This window comes from Macrobrachium nipponense, chromosome 11 (assembly GCF_015104395.2).
Source record: "Macrobrachium nipponense isolate FS-2020 chromosome 11, ASM1510439v2, whole genome shotgun sequence".
Classification (NCBI taxonomy): domain Eukaryota; kingdom Metazoa; phylum Arthropoda; class Malacostraca; order Decapoda; family Palaemonidae; genus Macrobrachium; species Macrobrachium nipponense.
In genome coordinates this window covers 78,106,144-78,114,470 of record NC_061087.1, presented here as the reverse complement: position 1 = coordinate 78,114,470, position 8,327 = coordinate 78,106,144, and the positions used below count along the sequence as shown (strand labels likewise).

Sequence of the window (8,327 nt, the reverse complement as noted above, 5' to 3'; positions counted from 1 at the left end):
TTTGTTAATGCTCATAGTGATTTGTTAATTAATGTTCGCACTGATTAGTTAAATACGTCATACCACCTTCCCATAGGAAACTATCTTTCCTACCAGGAAGGAATCTCGAGGCTCGAACCGTTCATATTACTTTGTTAATTAGTTCATCCCATCTTTCATTTAGAGAATATCTTCCCTGACGGGATTCAAACCCTGTTCCCCTGGATAAAAGGCGGCTGCTTTGTTTATACATATTTATCACCTGTCAAACAAGCTTTCTTTGAGGAGAAAACCCGTCTAATCCGGCCTTCCTAGGCGAAAGTCAATCGTTGTAAATGCCAGTCTATTAACAGGTCATGCCATCTACTATAGGAAAAGCTACTTCCCATGCCGGGAATCGAACCCGGGCCTCCTGGGTGAAAGCCAGGTATCCTAGCCACTAGACCACATGGGAATACCAATTGGTGGGAATTATGCCAATCACCAAATTCTGGGAAATATACTTTAACATTCATATTTGCATATCTAAAGACTGAATATGGCAAAATAATTTCCATAAGAATTTAATACGGAATTTCTTTTAGAATACTAATATTTTCACCTGAAAACGTTTTATCAGAAAAATTTATATTTTTCACAAGAAATAGAATAAACAATTATTAAATATCCTTTTTAGGCATTCAAGAGAGGAATGTAGACGCGACGTCTCAAATCGTAACCTTATTTGGCGTAACCTTGGCACCATTACCGAATCCCAGGTAGCCCTTGGGGTCCACCCCCTTAGGTCCATACCACCGATTGCTCTGCTGCCGTCAGGATTAGGACGGGTTATCAGCGCCCCTGTTATCAGTAGACGCCGAAAATGATACTAATAAGAATATTCTAAGAAAAGGAGAATTTATTTGCGCTTATTTACATATGATAAGTTGTTCTGCAAATGACGTAATCTCCTGTCGAAGGTAAATAAGCCATACCACTCGGTAACACTTTAAAGTATTCCTAAAATACCGAATAAGAAATAAAAGGCACGAGTAGATCAAACAAAAGTGGCAATGAAAGACTGAAAGACGAAATATGTTTAATTTCTATCTTCCCATCTTCCCTATTGTGTTTACAATACTGCATATGTTTTTGTTTCTCTAAAAACACTTAGAATAAAGGAGAACATGACGTCCTTAGATTAGTTAAATAAATAAAGATTTTCTCTTTGCTACATTTCATCATTGTCGCCACTCATAGTTCATTTTTTATCGTTGACACTTTTCACTGAATAATCAGAGAATCGTTTTTCGGGCGAATGGAGGTACTTTACAAAGCACTAAATACTTCCGGCCTTCAGCTGTGGTCCTGAAATAGTGCTTTTGAGTTTGTTAATGACCGAGGTACAGTCACTCATATAAGTTCGTGGATGTCCGGGTGTTTAAGAGAGATTTCCATTTCATCCCTTTCTGGATGACAGGTGTCTGGGAGGGCGAAACTGGCCAAATGTTCAAGTACCAAACTCTGATGTAGAAAGTTTCGGTGTGTGCCCGTCTTACGTCACTATACAGACCCGTTGTCTAGAAAGGTGTTAGATGGAATTCAGCCTATCCCCGGAGACATCCATGAACTTATATGATTGACTATACATACAAGCTAGTTTTGTGGTAACGGATTTTCGAGTGAATTTTGTAAGTTTTCTTTGACACCTGCGGGATTGTTTGCTGGAAACCATACCCCCTGTTTGCTTCAAGCTTTTCAGAAAAAGGAATTGTCGAAAGCGCAGCAGCCACTGCTCTTCGTCAAAATATTTTCTTCTTTATTTTCAGTTATTCTTCAATAGTTGATTATTCTTTTATAATTTCATCTGGGCGGGAAACTTATGGCAACAGTCATCTATGGACTTTGTAAATGGAAGGCTAAAAACTAAGAAACAAACACACATACAAATATATATATATATATATATATATATATATATATATATATATATATATATATATATATATATATGTATAATATATATATATATATATATATATATATATATATATATATATATATATATATATATATATGTAGTATGATGTATGTATGTATGTGTATGTATATATATCTTAATTTTTCAAGTTTCCTTTTATAAAGTCCTTCGATGACTGTTGAAATTTACCCCGTTGAAATTTAGAAAGGATAATAAACTATTGAAGAATAATTGAATAAAGACAATTTTTCTTGCTGAAGAGCAGAGGTTGCTGCGCTTTTGATAATTCCTTTTTCTGAATGGTTGAAAACAAACAAAGGCTACGGTTTACAGCTAACAATCCCGTAGGTGCCAAAGAAAACTTGCAAAATTCTTCGGAAAATCCGTTACCACAAAACTGGCTCGTATGTACGACGGTCTTCCACAAACAAAAATGTATTTCAGGACCACAGCTTGAGGCCGGAAGTTGTAGTGCTTTGTAAAGTGGCTCCATTCGCCCGAAAAACGATTTTTCAATTATTCTGTGAAAAGTGTCAACGATAAAAAAGAAATAAATAAAAGAAAACTGAATGACATTAATGATGAAATGCAGCGAAGGGGAAAATCATTACTTATGTAAGCGATTTACGGACGTCCCATCCTCCTTTATTCTAAATGAAATGTTATTCTATGCCTCTATTTAAAAAAAAAAAAAAGTATATATGCATTCATTTAATACAGAAGGGAAGATGGGAGGACAGAATAGAACATTTATTCCGTCTTCCACTCTTTCATGGCCAGCTTTTTTTTTTTATCTGCTCTTGCCTTTTCCTTCTTATCGGACATTTTATTTTAATAATACTTTTTATGTGTCGTTTCAGAACAACTCATTAAAGCATGTAAATGCGCCCTTAAAAGTCAGAGAAAGAATCGTCGATTTTTTTTTATATATGTCAGTACTCTTATTAATTAATAATATAATAATTTGTTCAGTGTTTCTCCGTGGAACCGGTGCGCTGATTCCGCGTCAGGACGGGGTATGACTAAACTTTGGGGTGGGGTAGTGGCGACGCAACAACCGGTGGTCGGGAGCCAGGGTCGCCATGGGGAACGATACGGGTACCAGGGACTTGGTAATAGTGCCAATGTTACGCTAGATTAGGTTATGAGGGGGTAACATTAGTATTTAGAACTGCCTTCGAAATACAGGCGCTAAGTTTGATGCAACCACGGGGAGCAAGGGCTTGTTGAGGTAGGTGCCAGTTCCGGTCACGCCAAAGGTCCAGATTCCTTGATCCAACCTTCTAGGAATAAGAATCGCTGATTCACCGAGACGCTGCTTTTACTTTTCTCTCTGATAAGCTCCTGGAGGATGTTTAATCATTTTTTATTCCTTTTGTTGGTAGAGAGATACCTTTTTCTCGCAAAATCTTTTTAAGGTAACAGTAAATACCGATCTAACAGATATAATTTATTGAAGATTTTTTACCATACAGTCTTTAAATAGTTACATATGAGTGTTTTAATCTTATTTCATCAATTGTTGTATTCCCATGTGGTCTAGTGGCTAGGATACCTGGCTTTCACCCAGGAGGCCCGGGTTCGATTCCCGGCATGGGAAGATGTTTTCCTAATGTAGATTGCATGACCCAAGGTATGACCTTGCTGTGAGATTCGTACTTACAACCCAGGAAGCCCGGGTTTCATTCCCGGCTTAAGGGAATATTTAATGATTCCCGGCTTAAGGGAAAGAGGGATGACCTACATAGCAGATCATGTTAACAGTAATTAACATATCAGAATGAGCATTGTACCTGGTTTTCACTCAGAAGATGCGGGATTGCTTTCCGGAATGGTGAAAACTATTTCCCCAGTGAAATGTGACATTGTGCTTTGGGTGTGAAAAATGCAACTTCTCCCCAGCAATGAAGTGCAAAAGAAACTCGGTGATATAAATAGTCTTCTTTGTGAAATTGATTGAATTGTGAAATTTAGGCTGTCTAGAAAAGCACTGAAGCGCACTCAACCATTCATCACTTGAGGCACTGAAAAGGAAAGGGTTGTGAAGTGGTTGGACAGAGAGAGAGAAAAATCCAGAGTAAAGCAAGTGAAGCACAAAGATCTAAAGTTGAAACTGGGAGAAACCCACACAGTTGCATTATTAAGAAACAGCCGGAGATGTTGGACAGCCAGCGAGATTGCTGGAAGGAAGTGAGAATGGAAAAGGCTATAAAGTGGATGTAGCAAAGAGTCGTAGGGATGCTGCAAACAACCTTTAACAAGGCGTACACTCGCACTACATGAGGTGCACTGACGGCACTAACCCCCCCCCCCCCCCCCCCCCCACAGTGTCAATTTGTACTGTGTCTAACTCATATTGGTGTTGAAGCATTTTGTCATTAATTTTGATTGGTTTGAATTTATTTCTTGTATTATTAATTTTTCTGTGTCGTTTTTCCATAGGAGTACATTCTGTTAAAGTTTCCGTACAAGGTAGTAGACTTATAAATGTTTGCTTCATTTGAATAATATTAATGACATGCATCAGCACCAAGGGAAATGATGCAATTTTTTTCATTATTATGGCTATTAGGCTCTCTCTTACCTTCTAGTATAAATATGTTCTGAGCATTAATCATTCTCTGCTGATGTATGATTTGAGAGTCCAGGAGCAGATCCCCTGCTGAGATTATTTTACAAAGCTTGATGAACTGAGACATTAACGAGGTACTTTCAGATTAATTACTTCATTTTTTAAAATTTATTCTATAATCGACTGATATAATACATATTTTCTACACATATATAGCTTTTCAAGTTAATGATACTGAGCAAGAATTTACGACCATTAACTTGGAAAGCTATATGATACATATTTTCTACACATATATATAGCTTTTCAAGTTAATGATACTGAGCAAGAATTTACGACCATTAACTTGAAAAGCTATAGATGCATATTTTCTACACATATATAGCTTTTCAAGTTAATGATACTGTGCAAGAATTTACGACCATTAACTTGATACTGAGCTAGAATTTACGACCATTAACTTGATACTGAGCTAGAATTTACGACCATTAACTTGGAAAGCTATATGATACATAATTTCTACACATGTATAGCTTTTCAAGTTAATGGTCATAAATTATTATTCATACTGAGCAAGAATTTAGGACCATTAACTTTAAAAGCTATATGTGTAGAAAATATGTAATATATATTTTCCACACAAATATATATAGCTTTTCAAGTTAATGGTCGCAAATTCTTGCTCAGTATGAATTTTTGCAAATATGGGCCACCTTTAGGGCATTTTTAACGAATTCATAACCTTTCGTTTTTAGAAAGCCTGCAAAATCAAGTGACCATAGAGAAAATACAACTTTATTTTTATTGGAAAATTAACATAGTGGAATTGACTTTGGATTCAATCCCCTAAAATCCTATCGATTGAACAGTTCAAAGTTAGTTTTGCTTTTAGTCATGTCCTCCGATGTCTTGAATTTTCAACAGTGTCTATTGGAACAAGGAATTTGAAAGTTTGCCTACCAGTGTGTGTACTATATATATATATATATATATATATATATATATATATATATATATATATATATATATATATATATATATATAATGTGTGTGTGTGTTTATAAATATGTATGTATGTATGTATGTATGTCTTCAATTTTCAAGTTTTCCTTTTATAAAGTCTGTAGATGACTGTTGTCATGTTTCCCGCCCTGTTGAAGAGTGAAAAGAATAATCAACTATTGAATAATAACTAAAAATAAAGAAGAAAATGTTTTAGCGAAGAGCAGTGGTTGCTGCGCTTTCGACAATTCCTTTTTCTGAAAGGCTTAAAGCAAACAAGGGCTACGGTTTCCAGCAAACAATCCCGCAGGTGCCAACGAAAACTTACAAAATTCACTCGAAAATCTGGTACCACAAAACTGGCTCGTATGAACTACGGTCCTCCACAAACTAAAACGTACTATTTCAGGATCACAGTTGGAGGCCGGAAGTGTGTAGTGCTTTGTAAAGTACCTCCATTCGTCCGAAAAACGATTCTCTTGATTATTCAGTGAAATTGTCAGCGATGGAAAAAAAAAAAAAAAAAAAAGAAAAAAAAACTTTTGAGTGACGATAATGATTTAATGCTATTTGTGTCAAAAGCACGAATAATTCATATGTATGTGTCAACATGGTACGGAAAGAGATGGGAGGATAGAACAAAAAATTGATTTCATCTCTTACTCCTTCATGGGCGCCTTTTTCTATCTACTTTAGATACTAGCTTCATTTCTTGTTTGTGATTTTAATAAATCTTTATACGTATCATTAGCTATGAGATCACGTCAGTTTTCGAAGACTTGTATGTAGATTCACATTAATAAATCGAAAAGTATCATCGATTTCTTTATAGGTTACTATTTTATTATTATAATTCCGGTGTCCCGCCGAGGAACAGTTGGCGCTGATAACCGGTCCTAACGGGGTATGATTAATCGTGCGGGGCGGCGGTAACGGTGACTCAACAACCAGTGGTAGGGACCCAGGGTCGCCGCGAGTACCCCGAGAGGGGTAATGGTGCCAAGGTTACAGTAGATTAGATTATAAACGAGTAATGTTAATACTTAGAACTGCTTTCGAAATGCTGGCGCTAACTCGGATGCAACTCCGGCAAGCAAGGACTTGTTGAGTGAGGTAGGTGCCAGTTCCCGCCACGCCAAAGGCCCAGATTACTTGGATCGGGTCCAATTCTTTAGGAATGAGAATCGCTGATTCACCGAGACGTCATATCTACGTTCTTCTGCCAAAGCTTAAGAGGGTTTTTAAAACATTATCTTATTCGTTTTCTTGAGATAAATATTTATTTTTGTCGTACAACATTTTTGAAGGAACAATAATATTGATCTAACAGATATACCATATTAAATTTTTTTTTACCATACAGTCTCTAGATAGCCACACATGAACGTCATGAGTATATATTGCAATTGATTGTACTCCCATGTGGTCTAGTGGCTAGGATATCTGGCTTTCACCCAGGAGGTCCGGGTTCGATTCCCGGCATGGGAAGACATTTTCTAGATATGAAGCGGAGAAACCACCCAAACAAAACAGACCACAGATGGTGGAGGAGAGTATCTCCATATATATATTCATCGTGATGAACCTCAACCAATATACTCTAAAGAAATGTCTTGTGAAAAAGTAATATGTAGAATTTACAATGTATATAGATATAATGCAAAATAATTATGATAATAAAAATTAAGGTTAAAATTAGAACATTTGAACTTTATTAAACATGATTATACTATTAAGAAATAAAATTCAAAATATGTAATCTGTACAATTCATTATGTTAATATAATGTAAACTCATTCTTGTATTATGTTAATATTAGTTAGAAAATTGTACCCGAACCCAAATATAACTGTGGGTAAACCACACTTTACATTACTCTTACTAATACTTAATTTTCTAAACTATTCCCTACCATGGTTAGCTAGCTAACTGACCTCGCTCTTCTTTCACCTATCTTACCTATCAGCAAAAAAGTAAATAAATAAATTTAAAAAAAATAAAAAAGAACAAAGCGGAGAAGCCTGCACGTACTGATACATTGGTTCTCAGCCTGGGAACCGCGCCCCCGCAAATTTCCAGCGGGGAGTGCGAACCCTCGGGAAAACTTAAAAATTCTTTAAATAGATTCGTTATTCGCTTAAGAAGAGTGAGGGACTATTCAGAAGTTTATGAAAAAGAATCCAGAAGTATCGCTTTGTGACGTAAGTTTCTTATAGTCTACTACACGAGTAGAACTCGTCCGGATTCTAAGTATGTTCGGGGATCCATGTATCTTTGTGAAGCTGCTTTTTCCACGCTCGTTGCTCTCAAGACCAAATACAGAAGCAGGTTGAATGTTGAAGGGGACTTTACGCTGTGCACTCTCTGGCATTCAGCCATTCATTCAAGATCTAGTAGCTAAGAAGCAGTGTCAAGTAGCTATCACACTGATTCATTCCCAAAAAATAAAAACATCCCCTCTCCTTCTCTTTTCTTTTTTTTCCTTTAAATCTGGTAGGGAATTTTATAGACGTTAGGCAGGCGTGGAGGGAAGGACCACCTCTTAGGAGGGGCGTGTTAATAAAAAAGTTGATAACCAGTGTCCTAATATATCGCGAGTAGATATTTAAAAGACAATACTGCCCAACTTGGAAATGCGCTTGGAAGCTGAACGGAGGAATCATTGGACTTTGGGATCGATCATTACAGACTGGTTCGCAGAAAATATTTAAACAAAAGAGAATTCAGGTTTTTACATTTATAGCCATCGCATCGATAAATATAGCTTCGTGTGTAGACAAGATGAACATATTTTTGTTGGAGAGGTTGTTCGTA

General features: G+C 36.4%; 3 non-coding genes across 3 annotated transcripts; 2 read left to right on the top strand and 1 right to left on the bottom strand.

Moving 5' to 3' along the window:
• Positions 1-361: 361 nt before the first annotated feature.
• Trnae-uuc (transfer RNA glutamic acid (anticodon UUC)) lies at positions 362-433 on the bottom strand. The gene has a single exon. It is a non-coding gene; the product is annotated as a tRNA-Glu (tRNA).
• Positions 434-3,467: 3,034 nt separating this feature from the next.
• Positions 3,468-3,539, top strand: Trnae-uuc (transfer RNA glutamic acid (anticodon UUC)). The gene has a single exon. It is a non-coding gene; the product is annotated as a tRNA-Glu (tRNA).
• Positions 3,540-6,929: 3,390 nt separating this feature from the next.
• On the top strand, positions 6,930-7,001 carry Trnae-uuc (transfer RNA glutamic acid (anticodon UUC)). Its single transcript has one exon. It is a non-coding gene; the product is annotated as a tRNA-Glu (tRNA).
• Positions 7,002-8,327: the final 1,326 nt, after the last annotated feature.